Here is a 13,724-nt window from a genome sequence, read left to right on the forward strand (position 1 = left end):
TTTAAATCTGGATTTCTTTGGTTATTAGCAAGGTTGGATTTTTTTCTTGTTTGACTATTTTACATTATTTTGCATGTTTTGTTAATCATTTGTCCCATCCTCATCCATTTGAGCTGCTATAACAAATTTCCACAGATTGGGTAGCTATAAACAATAGAAATTTATTGCTCATAGTTCTGGAGGCTGAGAAGTCCCAAGATCAAGGTTGCGGCATGGTTGTGTTCTCTCTTGAGGGTCCTTTTCCTGGTCATAGCTGGTACATTCTTGCTGTGTTCTCAAATGGCTGAAAGGGTTAGGGATCTCTCTGGAACCTCTTTTATATGGGCACTAGTTTGCATTTATGTGAAGGGTTCCATCCTCATGACTTAAGTGCCTTCCAAAGGCCCCACCTACTAATACTATCAATTGGACATTAAGATTCCAATGTATGAATTTTGGAAGGACACCAACATTCAGCCCATTTCATGTCCATAGTTGAATTATCTGTGTGACTATTGAGAGGTTTTTTTTTTTTTTTTTAATATTTTAGGCTGTTTGCTTTGTTAATTTCAAATATTCTCTTCCTCCCCAGCTTGTTTGTTTTTTAATTTTGCTTCTTTTTAATGTAAAAATTTAATATCTAGGTTGATATATTCTTATGTACCAAGTATGTAAAAAACCTAATGATGTGTAAAAAACCTAATGATACTGAAAGTTGAAAATAAAGCAGTAAAATATGTTAGAAAATACTTCTAAAAAGAGGGGCGCCTGACTGGCTCAGTCAGTAGGGCGTGCGACTCTTGATCTCAGGGTTGTAGGTTTGAGCTCTACATGGGTTGTAGAGATTGCCTTAAAAAAAAAAAATCTTTAAAAAGAAGAAAATACTTTTAAAAGGAGAAATGATATTCCCTTATTAGATGAAGTAGAATTGAACTTTTATTAATAGGGAAAAAGATACTTAAAGATAAATGGAATAATCCACCTGGAAGATCACATAAGCATAAAAGAGTACAAATTATAAAATTATAAGGAGAAATTGACAAATCTGTGGTCCTAGTGGGAGATTTTAATCTCAAATAAAAATATATACAAGATTTGAATTCCATAATTAATAAGCTTAGTTACATACATATGGAATTCTGTATTTAATAAAGAGAATATACTTTTCAGTTACAAAACTAGATTATGTAATTATTTATAAAGGAAGTCTCAACAAATTCCATGGAAATGATACCATACATTTTATGTAGTACATGGTTAAGAGGGCTCAGGAGCCAAATTCTGGTTCTGCCTTACCTGTATGACCTAGATGAGTCACCTAACCTCCTGTGCTTCAGGTTTCTCATCTGTAAAATGGAAATGATAATAGTGTGCTCCTCAGAGCTATTGTGAGGGTTAGAGTTCAGTACAGTGCCTTGCCATGTGGTAAGGGCTCAATAGAAGTTTGCAAACATCATTATTGTATTATCATATTTTCTGATCACAATGCAGTGAATGGGAATCAGTAATGAAGAGGTAAACACCACCCCCCAAATAAAAGACAAACCTTTATATATGCTATATATAAAGCTTTACATATTTTATTACTCAGTAATAAAAAAGTGAATTATGGATATACACAACAATGTGGACAAGGAAAACATTCTGAGTAAAACCACATAAAGAGATAAACTGTATGATTTTATTTACATTAAGTATTAGAATAGGCAAAATTGGGGGACTTGGGTGGCTCAGTTGGTTAAACGTCTGACTTCAGCTCAGGTCATGATCTTACCGTTTGTGAGTTTGAGACCCACGTCGGGCTCTGTGCTGACAGCTCGGAGCCTGGGGCCTGCTTTGGATTCTGCGTGTCTGTCTCCCTCCTCCCTGCCTCTCTCTCTCTCTCTCTCTCTCTCTCTCTCTCTCTCTCTGCCCCTCCCCAGCTCACGCTGTCTCTCACTCTCAAAATAAATATGAAAAAAAAATAGGCAAAACTAATTTATGGTGGAAAAGAAATCAATACAGTGGTTTCCTCTGCAGGTTATGAGAGGGAATTGTCCAGGAAGGGCATGAAGGAACTTTCTGGGATGATGCTGTCATTCTCTATCTTGATAGGCATTTGGATTACACAGGTGTATATGTTTGTCACAACTCACATAATACATATATAAAATTTATGCATTTTATTATATGCATATTATATAAAAATACTGAACAAATTGTAATATAATTGCAAAAAATGGGTAACAATTTAAAGTGCTTTTTAGGGAGATGGCTGAATAAATGAATGGTGGTATAAATGTATGATGAAATATAATGCAACAATTGAAAGAAATACATCTCTTGGGTGGATCTCATAGTCTTAACATTTACCGGAAAGACCCAAGTCGCAGAATGACAAAATACTATGTACTGTTGGTAGAAATCTGTATATTTAAAGTATAAAAACTTGGGTAGGAAGCACATGGTATTGGTCGTCTCTTAGAAGAGAAGGTGGATCAGTTCTAGAACTGGTAGACTTTAGTATATTGTGCAATTACATTTCCCCGAAATACATTTGAAGCAAATAAAATGTAAGTTTAACATTTGTGGTAACTACATGGATGTGGGTTTATATTTTTAGTTGTACTTCCATGTTGAAAAATGTTCACAGAAAGTTAAAATCACTCCGTGGTCCTGTCATCCAGAGATGACCACTGTTGCTTTCTTACTTATCTTAAAAAGTGGTGTCTGGAGACACCACTCTCAGTTTGCGTCTTTGCTCTATCAGTTTTATGTGACATGTGTAAAGCAAATGTTGACCAAAGTAAACTTTTTAGATTTAAATTAGGTGTGTATTCAAATATATAAAGTTTTAATTTTAGGGAAATATTACAAAGCACTTTTAAGAATACAGCTTTTCCAGGGGCGCCTGGGTGGCTCAGTCGGGTAAGTGTCCAACTTCAGCCCAGGTTGTGATCTCACGATTCATGAATTCAAGCCTTGCATCGGGCTCTCTGCTGTCAGTACAGAGCCTGCTTTGGATCCTCTATCTGCACTGCCTGCCCCCCCCCCCCCCCGCCCCTTCCCCACTCACTCTCTCAAAAATAATAAATAAAAAAATTAAAAAAAAAAAAGAACACAGATTTTCCAGTGGTGCCTGGGTGGTTCAGTCAGTTAAGTGTCCAACTCTTGATCTTAGCCCAGTTCTCGATCTCCGGGTCATGAGTTCAGGCCCAGCATTGGAATCCACACTAGGCATGAAGCCTACAAAAAAAAAAAAAAAAAAATACAGATTTTCCAGTAAATAGTAATAGATCTATGAACTAGGCTATAAGAAGTTCAGAGTTCTGGATATCCAGTGGTAGTTTTTAAATTTTCCACAGTACTTATTAAATTGATAAGAACAGATTCTACACTTGATTTCAGCCAAAAGCCTGAGAAGTGATCCACAATATTTATTTATAAATAAATATGTTTATTAATCCTGTAAGATTATTGTTGCTGTAAGAAATTCTTAGGCAGTGTTATGATTGGAATTGTAGTATTCTAGCCATAAATTTTTTAATTCTGCAGAAATTCAGTAATTTCCTATAGCTGTTTTCTTGTTACTGTACTCAAGGATTTTTTGATGAGGGGAATGCAGATTTAAGACCCTAACTGGAAGAAATTCTTGCTTCATTTTGTTTTTGATGTTCTTCTCTTCCACACACTCCCAGCTCCAGTAAGGGAAATTTGAAAATTGTATAAAATTCTTTCTTGCCTCAGTCACTTTTTCTGTGAATCAAAGGTGTTCTCTCCGTGATGTCTAAAGTTTTTCATTTCTCTGATTTTATGATTTTTAAGTAGTTCTGGAAATGTTTGGATGCAAATATTAGCTTGTAGAGAATCCTGTGAAGATCGAAGCCTTACTTTTACCAGCTAACTTTACAGGTACTTATTTTACCAAATACTTTGTCAGATTTTAGAGTTCTGTAATACAGTGCATTTTCTTCATTTGGACTTAACAGATTTAAAAATTATTGTTAATTCTGGAATAGTCTATTCAGTCAACAAAAATTTTTAATTAAAAAAAAATCTTATGTTTAATTTTGAGAGTGAGAGAGACAGAAGGAGGGACAGAGAGAGAGTGAGACAGAAAATCTGAGACAGGCTCTGCACTGATAGTAGAGACCCCGATGCGGGGCTCGTACCCACAAACCACAAGATCAGGACCTGACCTGATGTCAGACACCAACCTACTGAGCCACCCAGGTGCCCCTCAACAAATCTTTTTTAAAGTGATTGTATATATGATTGTGTAAAACTTATAAATAATTAAAATAATTTGGATTTATTAACACAATTCTGTAAGACACCTATTATGAATTTTTGTACCACATATTTGTAGCCTAATAATAAGCATTAGCTGAGTTCTTTACATTTCCCAAAGTGCTTCTATAACCATTTATTTCACTTACTCTTCAAAACAACCTAGTAAGATATATGTGATTTGCAGATGTAAAAATTGTTGCTCAAAGAGATGAAGATACTTATCCAAAGCCAGGATTAGAAAAATTCAGGATCTCTGACTCCTAACCTATTCTCTTTCCACTTCCCTACTGTATTTTTGTTTCTGAGATCTTCTCTAGGGAAGTGAGATTAGTGAGGCATATGGTGATGTCTTATATGAGGGTGTACTGTAGACAGTGGAAGGGAAGGCAATAAAATATGGAAATAATGTAAAATTGATTATTTGTTTCATTTTCCTTATTCTCTTTATCCTTGGCTTCATTTTTATCACCAAGTTTCATATTATTTATCATGGAAAATGTCTTAAATAAAATTGGTTCTAGGTTCTTTCCCCAGTTTCTCCCCCGACCTAACCAGAACTACTTACTAGCAATTGTGTGTGTTTTTAAATTGCTCTCGTCTGTAACTTGCCTCATTTATGGGGTGGAAATAGCCTTTTCTGGTTTCACAGGGTTGTTGTGAAGGGCAGAGGGGATAAGATGGGAAAGGACTCTGAAGATCTTGAAATGCTTTACTTAACAGGGATTATTGTTGCTGCATGTCAGTCTCTGTGGCTCAGTCCATTGCTGGCCTGCTTTTAAATGAATGTATTCTGTTGAAATGTAATTAAACTATATTAGAATTTCACCATTTAGTACTGCAACTCTCTTGCCTTACATTAGTAAGTTTGTACAGTCTTTTCTGATTAGGAGACGTAGAGTGAAATGGTGTCATGTTGTGTGTTATTTAATTGTACTAGGTATAAAGTGTGCAGAGGGTTTTTCACTAATGCCAAATGGCAGGCCAACTGACCTGCACTGGAATTACAGTGCAGCTACTAGTGCTTATATTACAGCCTGCATTTATTTTCATTTTTTATGTAATCTCTACACCCAACATGGGGCTCGAACTCACAACCCCAAGATCAAGAATCTCACATTCCATGGACTAAGCCAGTCAGATGCCCCATAGTCTAGCCTACATTTAAGATGAGCTCTGTGCATAGTGGGAAAGTGTGACTGTTGGGTCCTCTGAAGCTGTGTAACAGAAAACATTTCTTGATACTTTTTGCCTTAGCACTTGCACTGGTAGTATTTACTGGAACATTTGGCACCTTGTTTCAGATATTACAAAACTAAAGGATACTTTAATGAGGGGAACTTTTAAAGGCTTTTACAGACCTCTGGAGGAGGATTTGCTTGATTTGTGGGATTCTTAGAGGAATATCATGTCAAATTAATATGGCTTGTTATAATTAGATTTTATGAATCTCTAAAATAAATTTGTGTACACTCTAAAGTAATGTAAAGAAAGCTGATGTTAACAAGCCCTTTTTTCTTTTCTGGCATATCTTAACTTTTTTCTTGAAAAGTATACGTATCTGTAGTTTATGTGTAAGTTCTATATAGATTCATTTCAGTTTAATTGAGCATCTGCGTACCAGGCATCAAACTTAATGCTTGGAGGTACAAAGATATGTAAGAGAGATAGACACAAATGCAGGTATTTTTTTTCTGCGTATGTATTCCCTATTTTATTTATTTTTTAATTTTAATTCCAATAAAGTTAACATAGAGTGTTGTATTAGTTTTAGATATACAGAATTGTCTGATAGTATATAGTACAGTATCATATATTAATATATAAAACATATGCTATTAGTATAGTGTAATATAGATTCAACATTTCCATACATTACCCAGTGTACAAGTACACTCCTTTCTTAATCACCTTCACCTGTTTCACCTATTCCCCCACCCACCTTCCCTCTGGTAACCATCAGTTTGTTCTCTCTAGTTAAGCGTCTGTTTCTTGGTTTGTCTCTCTCTCTTTTTTTCCTTTGCTCATTTGTTTTCTTTCTTAAATTCCACATGTGAGTGAAAATCATATGGTGTTTGTCTATCTCTGAGTGTTGTATTTCACTTAGCATTATACAGAGATATTTTCACTGTAATGTAGTTAGCAGTACGACAGATACATGCTTTGGGAATATAGCAGACAGATACTTGGTCCAGCATAGAGGTTCAGGCAATGATCCTAAACTAACTCGAAATCAAATCTTGTAACAATGGAAGCACTTTGACTTTTCAGAAATGATAAACCAAAAATTTTTTATGTCAGTCTTTTGCAGATTCTGAAGTGGTGTTACTTAATTTTTATTTATTTTCCACTTTTATGTTTTATTTACTTTCAACTTTATTGAGGTATGATTTGCCTGCAATAAAAATCATTTTCAAGCGTACATAGTTTGATTTTTTTTAGTAATTGTATGTAATTAAATTATCACCACCACGCTCAAGATACGGAACATTTCCATCAGCTTAAAATATTTTCTTGTGCCCTTTGATGCCCCAGCTGCAGACAGCTAGTGATCTTCTTTCTGTCATTATATCTGTGTCTTTCCTAGAATTCCTTATACATGGAATCATACTGTAGGTACTTTTGTGTTTAACATATTTTATTCAGTGTAATTTGTGTTCAGTGCAGTGTTTTTTGAGATTCATATTGTTGCATATCTTAATATTTTATTCATTTTTTATTGCTAAGTAGTTTTCCATAGTAAGGGTATATTGCAGTTTGTTTATCCATTCACCAGTGGATGGGCATTTCATTGTTTCCAGTTTTTAGCTGTTACAAACTGTTTGCATTTTTGGCTGCTGTGATATTTGTGTACAAGCCTTTGAATGGACCTGTTTTCATTTCTCTTCAGTAAATACCTAAGAGTGTGATTGCTGGGTCCTTTATTTAATACATGTGTATTCACTTGATAAGAAACAGCCAAAATGTTTTCAGAGTAGCTGTACCATTTGGTATTCCTGTCAGCAGTATATGAGCATTCCAGTTGTACCATATCCTCATAAACACTTGATATTGTTAGCGTTCTTAACTTCAGTAATTCTAGTGGGGTGTTTGGTGGTATGTCATTTTAATTTGCATTTCGTTAATGACTAGTGATGTTAAACATCTTTTCATTATTGTTGACCATTTAGATAGTTTCTTTTGTGAAATGCCAGTTCACATCTTTTGCCCATATTTAAAAATTGGATTGTTTGGGGGCGCCTGGGTGGCTCAGTCGGTTAAGCGGCCGACTTCGGCTCAGGTCATGATCTCGTGCTTTGTGAGTTCCAGCCCCGTGTCGGGCTCTGTGCTGACAGCTCAGAGCCTGGAGCCTGTTTCAGATTCTGTGTCTCCCTCTCTCTGACCTTCCCCTGTTCATGCTCTGTCTCTCTCTATCTCAAAAATAAACGTTAAAAAAATTTTTTTTTGAAAAAATAAAATAAAAATTGGATTGTTTGACTTCTTAATGTTGAACTGTAAGAGTTATTTATGCGAGCCCTTTATAAGATAATTTTTTCTCCTTCCTAGTGTGTGGCTTGCTTTGTCATTTTCTTAACTTGTGTCTTTCAAAGAATAAAAGGTTCAAATTTGGGTGAAATCTGCTTCATCAAATTTTTCTTTGCTTTTTTGTGCCCTGCTTAACATTTAGTGTCACGATCCATTTCAAGTTCATTGTTCCATCACCATTTGTTGACAAACTTATCTTTGCTGCATTGAATTAGCTTTTGCATCTTTGTTGAAAATCACTTGGGGTGTGTGTGTGTTTTCATGGATACTATTTTGATTCATTGAGCTATTTGTTTATCTTCATGCCACTACCACACTGTTTTGATAACTATAGTCTTATTGTAAGTCTTGAAATTAAGTAATGTAAATCTTCCCATCTTGTTCTTTTTCAGAGGTGTTTTAGCTATTTTAGATTTTTTGTTTTCAATAGAAAGCTTATTAACTATTAACTTGTCAATTTCTTCAAAAGGCCTGCTAGGATTTTAATTGTGACTGTATTGACTCTTTTTCAGTTCCAGTAGAACTGTCATTTTAATAACATAAAAGTCTTTCAGTCCATGAACGTAGGATATCTTTCCATTTATTTATTATTTAATATATTTAATGTTCCTTCACAGTGTTTTGCATTTTTCAGTGTCTTGGTATTCCATGTCATTTGTTAAATTTATCCATAAACATTTTATTTTATTTTTTGATGCTGTTGTAAATAGAGCATTGAAAAAATTCATTTTCTTACTGTTCATTGCTGATATGGAAGTGAATATTGAATATTAGGTTATATCCTGTGACCTAGCTAAATTTACTAATTTAGTAGCTTTTCTGTGGATTTCTTAATATTTTCCCTGTAAAAAAAATTTCTTTTTCTCTGTACACAATCATGTCATCTAAAAAAAAGATAGTTTGACTTTTTCCTTTCCAATTCTTATGCCTCATTCCTTTTCTTGCCCTTTCATATTGTACCAGTTAGTGAATGGAAGTGATGAGAGTGGACATCCTTACTTTCTATCTCTTTGCTTTCTTCCTAATCTTAGGTCAAAATCATTGAGACTGCACATGTTTTATCTGTAGAGTTTTAATAGATGCCCTTAATCAGGTCTAGGAAGGTTCTTTTTTTTTTTTTTTTTAAGTTTATTTATGTATTTTGAGAGTGAGCGAGCCATGCTTGTGCATGAGCAGGGAAGGAGCAGAGAGAGAGGGAGAGAGAAAATCCCAAGCAGGCTCTGCGCTGTCAGTGCAGAGTCCTTTGCAGGGCTTGATCTCATGAGCAATGAGATCATGATCTGAGCCGAGATAAAAATTCAGACCCTTAACTGACTCAGCCACCCAGGAACCCCGGAAGTTTCTTTTTATTTCTAGTTTCTTGACAGTTTTTGGTTAAGGCATTTCATTTGAATTTCATTTTTTTCCTGCTATATTGAGATGTAATTGACATATAACATTGTATAAGCTTAAGGTATACAGTGGGATGATTCAATACATGTCTATATTGCAAAATGATTACCACTATAGGTTAGTTAACACATCCATCATATCACATAATTAACTTTTTTGTGTGTGTGGTAAGAACATTTAAGGTCTATTTTTTTTTTTTTAGCAACTTTCAATGTATAATCTACAATTGTTAACTATAGCCACTCTGATGTACATTTAGAACTATATGATATACCCCAGAACTTATTCATCTTGTATTGATTTGTACCTTTTGACCACCATCTCCCCATTTCCCCCATCCTCTAGCCACGACTATTCTGTTTCTGTCTGTGATTTTTTAGCTTTTTTGGATTCCACATATAAGTGAGATCATACAGCATGTTTCTCTGTCTGACTTATTTCACTTAGTATAATGCCCTCAATTTCCATTGATCTTGCAAATGGCTAGATTTCCTTTTTTGTGTGTGTCATTGTGTATATGTATATATTTGTGTATGTATGTATACACACATGTGCGTGCACACACAGACCATGCTTTTTTAATTCATTTTTCTGTCAGTGGACACTTAGGTTGTTCCTATGTCTTGGCTATTGTGAATAATGCTATATTGAATACAGGGATATAGATATCTTTTCAAGATACTGATTTCATTTCCTTTAGATACAAACCCAGAAGTGGGATTACTGAATCATGTGGTAGTTTTATTTTTAATTTTTTGAGAAACCTCCATACCGTATCCCATAGTGGTTGCGCCAGTTTACATTCCCACCAACAGTGCCTAAGGATTATGTGTTCTCCACGTTGGCCAACACTTGTTTCTTTTCTTTTTGGTAATTGCCATATGAACAGGTGTGAAATAATATCTCATTTTGGTTTTAATTTATGTTTCCTTGATGATTGGTGATGTTGAGTACCTTTTCATGTACCTGTTGACCATTTGTATGTCTTCTTTAGAAAACTGTCTTTTCAGGTCCTCTTCCCCCTTTTAATTGGGTTATTATTATTTTTTTTTCCTACTGAGTTCTGTGAGTTTCTTATGTATTTTGGATAGTGACACCTTATCAAATATTTGGCTTGTAAATATTTTCTCTCAGTCTGTAGGTTGCCTTTTTATTTTGTTGATTGTTTCTTTTGCTGTGCAGAAGGTTTTTAGTTTGATGTAGTAAAACTTGTTTATTTTTGCTTTTGCTGCTGGTGATTTTGTATCATTTCCAAGAAATTATTGCCAAGACCAATGTCAAGGAACTGTTTTACCTTATGTTTTCTTCTAGGAGTTTTATGGTTTCAGGTCTTACAGTTAACTATTTCGAGTTAATTTTTGTAAGTGGTATAAAATAGGGGTCCAGTGTCATCCTTTTATATGTGGATAGTGTTCTCACTACCATTTATTGAAGACACTGTCCTTTCCCCATTGAGTATTCTTGGCTCCCTTGTCAAATATTAGTTGACTGTATATACATGGGTTTGTTTCTGGGCTCTCTATTCTGTTGTAGGTCTATGTGTCATTTTATTTTATTTCATTTATTTTATTTTATTTTATTATTTTTTAATGTTTGTTTTTGAGAGACAGAGAGAGACAGAGTGTGAGCAGGGGAAGGGCAGTGAAAGAAGGAGACACAGAATCTGAAGCAGGCTCCAGTCTCTGAGCTGTCAGCACAGAGCCCGATGTGGGACTCGAAGTCATGAACCGTGAGATCATGACCTGAGCCGAAGTCAGATGCTTACTGACTGAGCCACCTAGGTGCCCCCATGTGGGTTTTTTTTTTTTTGATGCCAGTACCATGTAAATATTCATTTATATGCTGAACATTAGCAATATAAAGTGTCACGTACCATGGAAAAGTGCCATTGGTGGGTCAATGTGCCATAATACAGATGTATTCTTATTGACAGGATCTTATTCACAGGAAATATCAATAAGTTATTTTGTTAAGTAAAATTGGGGCACCTAAGTAGCTCAGTCTGTTAAGCATCCAACTCTTAACTTAGGCTCAGGTCATGATCTCACCGTTCGTGGGTTTGAGCTCCACATTGGGCTCTGCACTGACGGATTCTGTGTCTGTCTCTCTCTGCCCCTCCCCTGCTTTCTCTCTCTCAAAATAAATAAAATAAACTTTAAAAAACAAATATTAAGTAAAATTAACATAACAGAAAGTTATGCTTATTTTAACATTTTAAAGTATACAATTAGGTGGTTTCCAGTATATTCACAGTGTTGTACAAGTATCATCACTTATTCCAGAACATTTTTATTACCCTGAAAGAAACCCCATACAAATAAGCAATCACTTGCCATTTCACCCCCTTCCCTAAGCTCATGACAATGATTAATCTGCTTTTTATTTCTATGGATTTGCTTTCTCTCAACATTTCATAAAAATGGAATCATTTAGTATGTGGCTGTAATTTTTAATTTATATGTCAACTTGGCTGGGCCACAGTGCCCAGACATGTGTCAAATATTATATGAATGTTTTTCTGAAGATGTTTTTGTATGAGACTAATATTTAAATCAGTAGACTTTGAATAAAGCAGATTGCTCACCCTAATATGGTGGGCCTCATCTAATCAGCTGAAGGCCTGAATAGAACAAAAGACTGGCTTCCTTCCCAGGTAAGGGAATTCTGCAGCAGATGGCCTTTGGACCTAAAAGCAGCTCCTTTGTGGGTCTCCAGCCTGATGACCTTTGACTTAAATGGCAACATTGGCTTTTCTCTGGGTCTCCAGCCTATTATCCTACCCTGCAGATTTTAGATTTGCCAACCTCCATAATCATGTGAGCCAGTACCTTAAAATAAATATCTTTTTATACATATACACATCATCTTGGTTCTATTTCTCTGGAGAACCTATAAATACAGTGGCCTTTTGTGGCTGGCTTCTTTCACTTACCAAGTATTTTTTGAGGTTCATCCATGTTGTAATATGTATCAGTATTTATTACTCTCTATAGCTAAATAAAATTTCATTTTATGGATATACCACATTTTGCATATTCATTGATCTGTTGATGGGCATTTGGGTTATTTCCACTTTTTGGCTATTATGGATAACACTGCCATGAACTTTGGTCTATAAGCTTTTGTTTTAATTTTTCACTTCTTGTGAGTATGTATGCTGAGGAGTGGAATTGTTACATCACATAGTAATTCTGTGTTTACTTTTTTTGAGGATGTGTCAAGTTGTTTTCTAGAAGCTGTACTGGTTTACATTCTCATCAGCAATGTATGAAGGTTCTTACTTCTCCACATCCTGGCCAGTATTTGTTCTTTTGCTTTTGTGTATAACCATTCCAGTTGGTCCGAAGTGATAACTTGCGGTGGTTTTGATTTGCGTTTTCCTAGTGACTAATGGATGTTGAACATCTTTTCATGTGCTTTCATGTGCTTATTGACCGTTTGTATATTTTCTGTAGAAAAATGTATATTTAATACTTTTGCCTTTTTAATTTAACTTAAATTTTTAAAAAAGTTTTATTTATCTTGAGAGAGAGAGCATGAGGAGGGGAAGGGGCAGAGTGAGAGGGAGAGAGAGAATCCCAAGCAGTCTCTGTGCTGTCAGCTCGGAGCCTGACGTGGGGCTTGATCCCATCCCATAAACCGCAAGACCATGACCTGAGCTGAAATCAAGAGTAAGACACCAACTGACTGAGCCACCCAGAATCCCCTGCTTTTGCCTTTTTAAAATTGGGCCATTGGTCTCTTTGCTATAGATTTTTAAGAGTTCTTTATGTATTCTGGATATTAAGCCCTTAGATACATGATTTGCAAATAATTTTCCTATTCTATTGTCTTTTCATTTTCTTTCCTTCCTTCCCTTTCATATTCTTTCCTTTTGTTTTTTTAAAAGTAATCTCTACATCAAATGTGGGGCTCGAACTCACAATCCCAAGATCAAGAGTCACATGCTCTACTGACTGAGCCAGCCAGGCAACCCTTCTTTTCATATCCTTGATAATGTCTTTTTTTTTTTTTTTAACTTTTTTAACATTTATTCATTTTTGAGAGAGAGAGAGAGACAGAGCATGATCTGTGGAGGGGCAAAGGGAGAGAGAAGAGACACAGAATCTGAAGCAGGCTCCAGGCTCTGAGCTGTCAGTCCAGAGCCCAATGCGGGGCTCGAACCCACAAACTGAGATCATGACCTGAGCCAGAGGCAGACGCTTAACCGACTGAGCCACCCAGTTGCCCTGATAATGTCCTTTGATGCATATTTTTAATTTTGATGAAGTTGTTTTACTTTTTTTTTTCTTTTCTTGATATGCTTTTGGTGTTCCATTTAAGAATCTATTGCCTTGTGGCACCTGGGTGGCTCAGTCGGTTAAGCGGCCGACTTCGGTTCAGGTCATGATCTCGCGGTCCGTGAGTTCGAGCCCCGCGTCGGGCTCTGGGCTGACAGCTCAGAGCCTGGAGCCTGTTTCAGATTCTGTGTCTCCCTCTTTCTGACCCTACCCTGTTCATGCTCTGTCTCTCCCTGTCTCAAAAATAAATAAAAAACGTTAAAAAAAAAAAAAAAAAGA

The 13,724-nt window shown here is 35.6% G+C and overlaps 1 protein-coding gene and 1 pseudogene across 3 annotated transcripts in view; one reads left to right on the top strand and one right to left on the bottom strand.

Annotated features, from left to right (window-relative positions):
* Positions 1-13,724, top strand: part of FCHSD2 (FCH and double SH3 domains 2) — a 302,796-nt gene that overhangs the window by 33,280 nt on the left and 255,792 nt on the right. The window lies entirely within an intron of this gene.
* LOC125147334 (uncharacterized) lies at positions 3,273-3,386 on the bottom strand (annotated as a pseudogene).

Source organism: Prionailurus viverrinus, chromosome D1 (assembly GCF_022837055.1).
Source record: "Prionailurus viverrinus isolate Anna chromosome D1, UM_Priviv_1.0, whole genome shotgun sequence".
Classification (NCBI taxonomy): domain Eukaryota; kingdom Metazoa; phylum Chordata; class Mammalia; order Carnivora; family Felidae; genus Prionailurus; species Prionailurus viverrinus.